Raw genomic sequence first — 13,395 nt, 5'->3', positions numbered from 1 at the left:
TAGTGATATAAATACATGTCGTCAAGAAGCTAACTGAGGAGAAGAACATATAGCTTCATTCTGAAATTAAAAAGAGGAGTTTTCTTACAATAAAATTCAAGTGTTAAGTTTAGAAGTATAAGATATGGCCTATATATTTCTTTAGGATCTTTTTTATGGTAGCTTATGATTTTAAGTTTTTCTTTTCCATTATGGAGATTAAGGTATGGTTGTCCAAAATAAATTTGGTATGTAACCTATATTTTATGTAATTATGTATCATTTTGCATTGTTATGAATTTTTTTTCTTTGTGTTTGTGTTATTATTCTTGTAAGTGTTACTTAATTGACAAAACTTCTATTACTACAGGATGAGTTTGATAATAGTTGAATAGTTCATGCAATATGCTTTCTTTTTTTTAAAAAAAAATAGAAGTAATTTAAATAAAGATTGCTAAAAGATTATTACTTTGAATAAAATATTTTGATTGTGTTACTTTATCGTCTATCTAACATACTGTTGCGAACACATACATATATTGTTCATTTTCACCCTTTCATTTTTTTTATTTTTCTACAATTTATACAATATGAGATTTAACAATTTAATTTTCTATAGTAACGGTAGCTTTATGACGACAATTTTGCTTTTGGACATTTTGGTTGTTTCTTTATGAATTCCTTCGACCCTTAATTGATACCACTAAAAACTATTCCTCAAATTAAAATCATGTAAAAAATATTATGAGAATGGAGTAATTAAGCTTCATTTTGTTTAGATTTTAGTAATATAAGTCAACAAGATCATCTATACTACCTTAAAAGCATGAACTCCCAAACATGAATGTTGAATTACTATAATACTCCAATTAAAAATACTCAATTTATTTCATTATGTTATATTAAAGGTTGATACCTTTTCACATTAATGGACTGTGACTTTTGCGATGAGTTTTGACTATTCCAAAGGGTTGTGACTTAATCGACGGGTTGTGACATTTCCGAGGAGTTGTGACTTTTCTAAAGGATTGTGATTTTTTCAAAGGGATGTGACTTTACCAAAGGGGTTGTGCCTTATCCGACGAGTTGTGACTTTTTCAAAGGGTTATGTCTTTTCCGATTAGCATGAACTTTTGTGAAGGGTTGTGACTTATCTAACAAGGCACAATTAGAACGTATTCATACTACTATTTGTTAGCTAAAAATAGAGGGGTTTCCTCTCACTTTTAAATTACATTTTTTTTGGTTTTATACTCTTCTTCTTCTTAAAAGATCTCAACTGGTCTTTGCAATAGTTGATTAAGTTCGAAACCCAATGAAGTTTGAGATACCAAATAAGAAAGAGTTGGTGAACAAATTGTAGCAAATCATTCATCAATTCACACTCATATTTTCCTCTGATGATTTTCATCACATACATACATCAATATTATTTATATCATTTTGAACATTAATACTCTTTAATTAACCTACATGTTTTATTCATTAAGAAAAGACAAATTTCCTACAAATAGTCACAATAATTTCTACCTTCATGTTTCTTCGGTCATAAATCACAACCATTCACTCCTTATAAATTCTTGGGGATCTCTTTTCTGTGACAATTTGAGATCATTTAAAAATTTTAAAAATGATTCATTCTGAATCCATTGATAAGTTTTGCTGAAGTTCTTAGCATTGAAATTTAGGTATTGACTTTCTATTAAAGAAGAAAATAAGAGAACAAAGAAATATGCAATTATCTATGAACTTTGCTTCACATTGAAATCTTCTATAGATAGTGTGCAAGAATTTTCATTCATTTTTCTTATTTTGTTTCTTGAATAATTTCTTTTGTATTTTCATTTGAGAGAGATTTTAAATACACACATTGTTGATTATTTTTTCTAATAAAATAAATAGAAAAAGATGTGGGAGAGACAATAATAATAAACAAATACAAAAAAGGCACATGATTGGGGTAAGCTATTTCTTCTTTGTATTTCCATTTCATATTCTTTTAACATCAAATGAAGGAGTTTCTTCCTAATTTTGCTAAAACATCGGGCATCAACATAGTCCATTGAATTAGTAGTTTTGATGTTAAGTCTATTGTTTCAAAAATAGAGTTTCATTTTTATTTATAATATGATAATAATAATTTTTTAATAGATATGTAGTAAAAATGAACGGAGAAAGTAAAATGTTGGTGGCAAAAGAGATTTCAATTAAATGAAACACTAGCGTGAATATATCATGCACATATATTTTAGTCTTCCTTCTTCATTGGCTATGAATTGATCCACATATTTTTACGTTTTTATATTTATGTTGAGTATGATTTTTTAAAGTATGAATTTCCTGTTATTTTGTGATCATTTTGATCTAAGAAAATGTTATGTCACAAGATACACTCCTTTCTAGCTATATAAAAATGATAAGAAAATAGTGATTAATCATAAAATGATCTTAAATCAAATTAAAGATTCTATAAATAATACTTTAAATTTTATTCATCTTTTTATTTTTTAATTGAAAAAGTTTAATGTTTTATGTCACGATAGAACATCTATAAGATATTAGATACTTTCATAAGACAACATCTATATGATATGTATGCGGCAAAACAAAGGATATTGTTTTTTAGAACTAATTATTGACGTAATATATTTTAATCTATAACTTTCTACTTATAAAAGTATTGACATTCACTATATAAGAACACTTTTTGTTTTTGTAAAATTACATCTATATCATAGCCTTACTCAAATATTAATTGAATAATAATATTATCTAAAAGTTATATCACGTTTAAAGATAAAATATTAAAATATTTATGACAATCGTTCTTAGTGTCATGCACATATTAAATTTCAAGTATTAATATCTAAGAAAATAATTGTAATTAAATGATGTCCATCATTTACAGTCATAATTTATTGCTGACCATTTTTTTATCTTGATATTATTTTTCTGTTTTGTTGGTTAAGTTTATTTACCGAATTGAGTAAAGTAAAGAACAATACTACTTAAGAAATATCACTTTCTCCCCATATTTAAATTTTTTGAATGCATTTTGAAATGTTTCAATGATATCTGGTCATTTTTGTCTAAAAAAACAATTAACTCTATGAAAATCTATATTAATCATTTCAAAGCACTTGTCCAATATTCTTTCAGTTATAATTATTCACTAAAATACTTTAACTTAGTAATATTAATTCTATTTTACAATATCGTATACTATATGATATGATACACACGTGCAACGCACGTGCCGTGAAACTAGTTCTATTAAAAGTGGAAAGAGTCTAAGTCATAAGTTGAATTACTAAAATGTCCTTTAAAAGTATATTTATCATTTAATTTTTTTTATAAAAATTAATTGGGAAGACCTTTCATCTACCTTTAGACATGTACAAATTCTATAAACTTTTTATTTACAAGTTTAATATGTGTCATGTATTTATTTCTTCACCTTTAGCTTCCAACCGTTTAAACATATCATATTCTTTATCAAATTATATATACCTTATTCATTATTTAGTTGATGCACATTATAATTCTCCTTTTATAGGTCTTAATCAAATTCACAACAAAAATATATTAAAAATATACGTGACACAACATTATTACACCAAATGTATTTTTAGTTGGTTGCGAGGTAATATAAACATATGTTTCTATTTATCTATACACCTTTCTGCTTGAGTGTTGGTATTTAAAAATGTTATTTTTTCCAAATCAATAGGTAAAGAAGAGATTGTACATTGATGGACTGGAATTCTGTGTGAACAACAATCTGTTTCCATTGATATTGGAAACTGATTCTTTATTTTTAAAGAATGCCGTTGAAGGTGTTTGGGATACTCCATGTAGCATCTATATGGAGGTGGACATGATAAAGAAGTGGAAAGTTAAGGGTGTCAAGCCCCGAGCCTACACCCTGGGCGGGACTGGCACTCGAGAACCATTATTGGTCCCAAGCGATCCCTTGGCCTGACTTACTACTCAGCGGAAGACTTAAACACAAGAAAATAGTCTCAAATGATGAACTCATAAACTTAGAATGTCTTAAAATAAACATTCAACTAGCCAAGATGGCAACTCAAGTCTCAAAACATAAGCCAATAACAAAATAGTGAGAAATGAACTAATTAACAGTCTATCTATGAAGCCTCTAAAACTGGGAGGGATGTTTGGACAAGACCTCCGATCATCCTAACAACTGAAAACTACTAAAGCAATGTAAATCGAGATCCTTCGGAAAGCAAGGAGGCTCACCACAAGACTCTGAATGCTCAACTGGATCAACGAAGCGTTGGATGTTGATCCTGGTTACATGTATCTACATCATTACAACGATGCAGGCTAAATGACATTAGTAGATTGAATGTACGAGCATGCGAGGGAAATACTAAAACAAGACATAAGCTTGAAAGGAACTGAAAGAACATACCCGGGCTCAACTCAACTTAACTTAAATCATTTCAATATAAAGCAATAATATGAACGCAGTATAGAGAAAAACTTTTAAAACATAAATAACAACTTTGTGTATTTAGAAATACAATAGTAACTCTGTATGCATGCAAAGATACAATATAAACTCTGGAATGTATATAAGAATACAAAATACTTCCGTGAGAGTTTCTCTAACCGACAACCATCACTTAAGAGCTATGGTGATGATACAACATTTTGCCTCTCACTGCCAGAGCTGTCCTATACCTTGCCGAGGGTATAGAACTTGACTACTAAGTGAATCCACTAGTCTATGCTAAAAAGCTCTAATGAATCATCTAAAAAGTATGGTCTCTTTCTACCCATGATGGCTACATGGTTTATAGGGGCTGGGAGTTGTCTGAACTCTCCCCCATATCGGTGCTCAATACTACTCTCAAAATATGATACTAGCTCTTATGTTTAAAAATATAACTTCTTTCTGTGGTTTGAGATAATTGCTCAAAACTTAGCTCAAAGACTCTCTTGGAAATCAAAGTTTCCTCTCTTGCTTAATTGTGAAAGCATTTACTCTTTACTGAAAACTAGCTCAAAGGCTCTTTTAGAAATTAAAGTTTCCTTTCTTGCTTAAATGTGAAAATATTTACTCTTTGGGAATAAATAGTCCCGATATACTCTTTTGAAGAAATGAAATTCAGTCTTTACTCTTTACTCAACTCAAAACTCAAGTCTTAAAACAAAGTTAAAACGTTTGTAAAAGACTTTTGGAAAACTCTATGAACTTCTCTTGACTTGACTCTTAACTTTTCTTGAATTGAATTATGGATTCAAGGCTCATGATCTCATGTTATGGATGATTTCATGTTGTTTAGACGTACCTTAGAGTGTAGAAATCAACTAGAAAACATAGGTACGTTTCAAGGAACTAGTACGGAAAGAAGTGGGAAAGGGTAGAAGACCTGGCGTCCCTGGCGCTCTGACCTGGCGTCACTGGCTGGTGCGACGCCCTAGAGCCCCAACTACAGAACACTTTGTGGGGCGCTCTGAGTGGCGCGGCGCCCCACCCCTTTTCCCTAAAATTTTGACGAACTTCTTTGGTCGTTTTTCAACTCTAAACCCTCTAGATTCAATTGGGTCTTTCCCCAAATACTTAGGATTCGACTACATAACCAAAATATGCAAGAATCTACTCAAAACGACATCTAATTTCATGAATTTAAATTAAGATCTTCTTAACAACTTCAACAATCAAGATTCAAACGAATCTTTCAACAATAGTCATCAAGAACTCATAAACTCTTCTTTCAAGACACAAATTCACTGAATATAATCATGATTGGCGCGTGGGTGAACTAATCCAACGCTATGTGATCACACATACCTCGTAGGGATCACCCCTTGGCGAAATCCACAAGCAAATCTTCAAGAACTTGGCGATTCATTGCTTCTTCTTTTCTTTTCTCCTTTTGTTTTCTCTTATCTCAAAACCCTAACTTATTTCAATAGAGTAAACTGAATACCATCATTTGAGACCCCAACTTAATTACCAAAAATGAATTTAATTAACTCGGTAGTGAAAAGACCATAATATCCTTCAAAAATCTGGTTTTGACTTTCCTTATCTTGACATCCCAACTTCAAATGAGCATATCTCCCTTATACGAACTCGAAACTGATTAAATTCAGTGGCGTTGAAAAGATAATTCAAAGATGTTTTCCTATGGTATCTTGTAGCAAACCTAACTCGTCCTGAGATAGGATTTATAGTCATTTGAAGTTGACCCAAAACTCATACTTAGCTTAACTTTGTCAAACTTTCCAGATTTGATTATTTCCAAAAATGGTTTCTTTCTAATTCTAAGACTTTCTAGTTCTTTCAAATAGCGATGTGTTACAGTATCTCCCCCTTGGGAACATTCATCCTCGAATGAGACTACTCTTAGTAGGCTAAGGCGTAATATCTAACACCTAGATCAAACACTCACAAGAAAAATGTAATTACAATAGGCCAACTTAAAATAAAAGACAAGAAAAGGATTTATACCTTAATTTGGAACTTCTCCGGATTCGAAGATATGTGGGTATCTCTTCTTCATATCCTCCTCAGCTTCTCAAGTAGCTTCCTCAACAAATTGATTTATCCAAAGAACTTTGACTGATGCTACTTTCTTGGTCCTCAACTTGTGAACCTGATGGTCTAGAATCTGAACATGAAACTCCTCATAAGACAAGTTATCCTTGATACCAATATCTTCAGTTGGTATGATAAGTGAATGATCTCCCATGCACTTCTTCAACATGGAAATATGAAATACCGGATGGACCCCTGCTAACTCTTGTGGTAGCTCCAACCTATAAGATACATTGTCAATCCTCTTGGATATTCTGTAAGGACCAATCTACCAGGGACTAAGTTTACCCTTCTTGCCAAACCTCATAACACCCTTAATGGGTGAAACTTTCAAGTAAACCCAATTATCTATTTCAAACTCTAAGTCTCTTCTCCTAACATTTGTATAGGATTTTTGATGACTCTGTGCTGTTTTCAACCTCTCTTGAATAACTTTCACCTTCTCCTTAGCTTGATGAACTAATTCTGGTCCGATCAACCCAGCTTCACCAACTTCAAACCATCCAATATGAGATCTACATCTTCTCCCATAAAGAACTTCATAAGGAGCCATCTAGATGCTAGAGTGGTAACTATTGTTGTAAGCGAACTCAATGAGAGGTAGGTGATCATTCCAATTACCCTTGAAATAAACCACACATGACCTCAAAATATCTTCTAAAGTCTGAATAGTGCGCTTCGCTTGACTATCTGAGGATGAAAAGCAGTACTTAATTTCACCTTTGAACCCAAGCCTTTCTGAAAAGATTTCCAGAACTGTGCAGTAAATTGTGCACCTCTATCTAATATAATCGAAACTGGCACCCCATGAAGTGTGACTACCTCTTGAATATATAACTTAGCATAATCTTCTGCTGAATGGGTAGTCTTTACCGGTAAAAAGTGGGCTGATTTAGTCATTCTATCAGCAATCACCCAAATAGAATCATGCTGCCTGCGAGACCTTGGTAAACTTATGAAGAAATCCATATTTATCATCTCCCACTTCCATTCCGGAAGTTCTATATTCTGAGCCATACCACCGGGACTTTGATGCTTTACCTTAACTTGTTGGCAATTCGGACACTTAGCAACAAACTCTACAATGACCTTCTTCATACTACTCCACCAATAAACTTCTCTCAAATCACGATACATCTTTGTTGAACCCGGATGGATAGAATATCTGGAGCTATGATCTTCCTCTATGATCCTCTCTTGGAGTTCAGCCACCCTTGGTACACACAACCTACTTTGATACCTCACCTTGTTCAAAAGCCATTACTTTTTTCTTATGAATATTTTCCTTCAATTCAAGAAAAATAGGATCTTGGTCTTGCTTTTCTTTTACTTCTGACACTAATGATGATTCAGCCCCATTCATCACCACTACTCCTCCTTCTGTGGAATCCATTAGTCTAACTTCTAATCGTGCAAATCTATGTACCTCTTTAGCTAACTCTTTCTTATATTCCTCAAAATGGGCGGTACTACCCATATAAAATCTTTTCAAGGCACCAGCAACAACATTAGTCTTACTTGGGTGATAAAGAATACTCATGTTATAATCTTTGAGCAACTCTAACCACCTTCTCTGTATGGGATTAAACTCTTTCTGACTGAACACATACTGAAGACTCTTGTGATCGGTGAACACATCTACATGAACACCATAAAGATAGTGACGCCATATTTTCAAAGCAAATACTATGACAACCAACTCTATATCATGGGTTGGGTAATTCTTCTCATGAACTTTCAACTGTCTGGAGGCATAAGCTATAACTTTGCCATTTTGCATTAAAACACAACCTAAACCAAATCTAGACGCATCACAATAAACAACAAAGCCTTGCATACCTTCTGGTAAGGTCAATACTGGGCAGTAGTCAACCTCTTTTTCAATTCCTGAAAGCTTTTCTCACAAGCTTCAGACCATTGCAACTTTACTATTTTTTGAGTCAACTTGGTCAAAGGGGAAGAAATATATGAGAACCCCTCTACGAACCTTCTATAATATCCAGCCAACCCCAAGAAACTCCTAATATCAGTTGGAGATGTGGGTCTAGGCCAATTCTGCATTGCCTCTATCTTCTGGGTATCAACTCTAATTCTATCACCGGAAACAATGTGGCCTAAGTATGCCATAGACTCAAGCCAAAACTCACACTTAGAGAACTTGGCATACAACTCTCTATCCTTTAGAGTCTGGAGAACTACTTTGAGATGACTAGCATGATCTTCCTCATTCCTCGAATGGATTAGTATGTCATCAATGAATACGATAACAAACATATCTAAATAAGGCTTGAATACTCTATTCATAAGGTCCATGAACGCTGCAGGTGCATTAGTTAAACCGAACGACATGACCATAAACTCATAATGACCATAACGGGTCCTGAAAGCTGTCTTTGGAATATCACATTCCCTTACTCTTAACTGATGGTAGCCAGATCTGAGGTCTATCTAAGAGAAATAAGTGGCACCCTGAAGTTGATCGAAGAGATCATCAATTCTCAGAAAAGGATACTTATTCTTGATAGTAACCTTGTTCAGCTGACAGTAATCGATACACATTCTAAGAGAACCATCCTTCTCCCTTACAAACAAGGACAAAACGGTCCAAGGTGAGAAACTTAGTCGAATGAAACCTTTATATAGGATATCTTTCAACTGCTCTTTTAACTCTAGTGGTGCCATCCTATATGGCGGAATAGATATAGGACGAGTATCAGGAAGAATATCTATACCGAAGTCTATTTCTCACTCGCTCGGGACTTCGAGAAGATCATCTGGAAAGACTTCTGGAAACTCTTTTACTACTAAAACAGACTGAATATGAGGTATCTCAACACTAGAGTCATTAACTCGGATTAAGTGATAGACACACCCCTTGAAACTAACTTCCTTGCCTTAAGGTATGAAATGAAACAACCCTTAGACACTGCTAAACTACTCTTCCACTCTATAATTGGCTCATTAGGAAACTGGAACTTAACTACTCGAGTTCTACAATCAACTGAGGCATAACATGCATGAAGCCAGTCCATACCTAGAATGGCATCAAAATCTACCATGTCTAACTCAACTAAATCAACCATGGTGCCCTCGTGATTGATGAAAATGGTACAATCACGATAGACTCTCTCTGCTAGAATAGACTCACTAATAGGTGTAGAAACACTGAAGGGCTCACTAAGTTTCTCAAGAGGAACATCAAAATTCATCGTAGCATAAGGAGTTACAAAGGACAAACTCGATCTTGGATCTAGTAAAGCATAAACATCAAAGTTAAAGACTTGGATCATAACAGTGACAACATTTGGCAAATCCTCCTGCTCTTGGCGACTGGCGATAGCATAAAGACAGTTTCCTCCTCCGTCTGCCCCTGAAGTGGCTCTTCTAGATGCAGCCCTGTCTGGTCGAGCAATTGAAGAAGATTGTACTTTATTGCCTCCATTACCATACCCTGCTTGTTCTTCGGACACTCTCTCATAAAATGACCATTTTGGCCACACTTGAAGCAACCAGTGGAGCCATCACGACACATCCCTTAGTGGTTCCTACCATACTTAGGACATGCAGGAGACTTACTACCCCCTTGTGCCATACTACCTTGAGAATAGGCAGGTTTAGCTCTGAAATTCTAACTATTGTACTCACCTTTGTTCATTGGTGCAAGTGCACTAGCAGATGATGTAACATGTACCTTTTGTTTATGTTGGAAGAAAGACCGATTTGCATTGCTCTTTTGATACCCAGACTCATTCCCTGATGTCTTATCCCTCTTATTCTTGAACTCCTCTCTATCCCTCAGCTTGTACTCCTCAACTTGTTGTACATGGATCATTAGCCTTGCTATGTCCATATCCCCTATCAGCATAGCTGTCTTGCCTTCCTTGTTTGACAGGAGAGACAACCCAACAACAAATAAACTCATCCTGCTCCTCATGTCACCAACCATCTCCGGAGCATAGGGGAAAGTTGTGTGAAATTCAGACTCTACTTATGAATGCTTAAAGAATCCTGCTTAAGAGTGAGAAACTCTCGCACCTTTGCTTCTCTCAATTCTCAGGGGAAGAAACGCCCCAAGAAGGCCTCTTCAAAACAAGCCCAACTCACAGGTGGTATACCCTCAGCTCGGTTCTTCTTCCATTGATCAAACTAGATCCTAGAGACACCCTTCATTTGGTATGCAACTAGTTCCACCCTCTCTGCATTAGCAACATGCATGATCTAAAAAAGCTTCTGAAGTTCCTCAACAAAGTTTTCTGGATCCTCAGTAACATTTGAACCAGTGAACCTCGGTGGATTCATCCTCAAGAATTCACGGATCCTTGAAGTATCAACCAATTCCTGTCGATTCTCTCTCTCTTGCCCAGCTTAGTTGGTCACAACTTGGCTCAACATCTGGATGGCCTCACGGAACTCAGCAATAGTGACCTCTCCTTTGGGTTGAACTTCTGGTGCATTAGGTACCCTTGTTCATGTGGTTCAGCATTTCTTCTAGCCGAACGACCTATGCCAACTCTTCATGGAGGCATGATCAGAAATATACGCGCAAGAAGGAGTTAGAAAAAAACTTTTATAGAGATACACTCTATCACACGAAATAAGTATGAAACAAATGAGATAGTTCCTAAGTGTTGCAGCCTCCTAATTATAAATGTGGCGCACTTCACATCAATAACTGGGACTCTACAGACACGACTTCATAGACTCCCTAGGATTCTTGAACGCTGTGCTCTGATACCAAGTTTGTCACGCCCCGAGCCTACACCCTGGGCGGGACTGACACTCGAGAACCATTGATGGCCTCAAGCGAACCCTTGGCCTAGCTTACTACACAATGGAAGACTTAAACACAAGAAAATAGTGTCAAATGATGAACTCATGAAATAATCTTAGAATGTCTTAAAAGAAACATTCAACTAGCCAAGATGGCAACTCAAGTTTCAAAACATAAGCCAATAACAAAATAATGAGAAATGAACTAACTAACTGTCTATCTATGCAGCCTCTAAAACTGGGAGGGATGTCAGGACAAGACATATCAGGATCCTCCAGAAAGCAAGGAGGCTCACCACAAGACTCTGAATGCTCAACTAGATCAACGGAGCACTGAATGCTGATCCTAGTTACCTGTATCTGCATCATAAAAACTATGTAGGCCAAATGGCATGAGTACATTGAATGTACGAGCATGCGAGGGGAATACTAAAATAAGACATAAGCTTGAAAGGAACTGAAAGAACATACATGGGCTCAACTTAACTTAACTTAACTCTTGCTTTTAAAACATGGATAACAACTCTGTGTATTTAGAAATACAATAGTAACTATGTATGTATGCAAAGATACAATATAAACTCTGGAATGCATTTAAGAATACAAAATACTTCTGTGGGAGTTTCTCTAATCAACTGATAAGTTCGAGATTTGGACTCATTTAGGTCTTTATTTAGAATGATTTAGTGTCCTCAAATGCTTATTTTGTGCCAATAACTGATGTAAAACCTTTGATTTCTAGGTATATGGATTGAGCAACAAAGCAAGGACACTAATTTGCAAAAAGGAACAAAACGAGCTGAAAGAATGAAGAAAAGCAAGTCTAGTGATCGCTAGGTCCACTTGGCGAGTCACTGAATGGATTCTTGACCACCTAAAGTTCCAGTGTGACAAGCCCTGAAGGAAAGAACCAAGTTGGCGAGAGAAAGAAGCAGTCGGTGGATCGCCGAGTGGTTCCGCAATGTAGTGTTGGATTACCCAGAGTTACAGACCTTGAGGATGCTGAAGGTCAAGGAAGAAGGGTGATGGAATTGACCAAAGGGCGGATCGCCGAGCCCGACTTACTGCGCCGAGGCTCGTCGCAACACATTTTTGGTGACTATAAATTCATTTTTGAACATTTAGTTTAGTATCTATCTATCATTATTCATTCTGAATAGTGCATGTGTTCATATTTAGAGATTTTTGAACTGTGAGACAAGTTTTCTCTAGTTTTTCTTTAGCTTTGAAGAATTGAAGTTTTTCACTTTTGAGAAATTGGAAGTGATTCTTTGAGATTCTCCAAATTGGACCATTGTAAGGACGAAATCAATCTTACCCAGTTGATGGAAACTCAATTTGGTAACAGATTTGATCTTTTTATGATGTCTAGCTAAAATCCCAATTCTTGGGGTATGATTATGTGATTATGGGCTGATTTAGTTTATGGGTATTGTTAATTGTTAGTTTAAATGCTGTTTAAAAGTGAGTTCAATCATTAATTGTGGTTTAATTTATGAATTGTAGTTGCAAATACAGTTCTACCCTTGCGTTTTTGGCTTGCTCGAGAGAAAGGTTTTAAAATTAAGATTATTGATTGATGGTCACTGGGTATTGGGTTGATATGGGTTCAGCTCGAGAGAGTGAATGCTAAACCCAATTCCACACATTCACCTTGAGAGAGTGAATAGACTAAGGTGTGGGCTGTTCTTATTTTGCATGTTTGTCGATGTTCGAGAGAAATCGACTTGATTCGGGGTAAATTATTTGAGAGAAAGTTTACCTTTATAGTCTAGCTTAATCACTAATATCAAGCTATTTCCTAACCGATGCGATTACTCATTTGTCTATATTAGCCTATAATCGAATCACATCCCAAGAACTCGTCTCATTATTGTTATTTCATATTGTTTGTTGTTGTTGTAGTTGATAATTTCAAACCAAAACCCCCTGATTTGACATTTGTGTCACCCCTTGATTTGAATTATGTTTTTATTCGATAATGTCTATTCCTATTACTAATTTGACCATGTTCACACTTTACTATTGAATCTCAAACACGTATTGCTCCTTGTGGGATTCGACCCAAACTC

The sequence above is a fragment of the Solanum verrucosum genome, unplaced genomic scaffold (genome assembly GCF_900185275.1).
Source record: "Solanum verrucosum unplaced genomic scaffold, falcon-dt-bn FXZP01000015.1, whole genome shotgun sequence".
NCBI lineage: Eukaryota > Viridiplantae > Streptophyta > Magnoliopsida > Solanales > Solanaceae > Solanum > Solanum verrucosum.
This window is presented reverse-complemented; position numbering follows the sequence as displayed.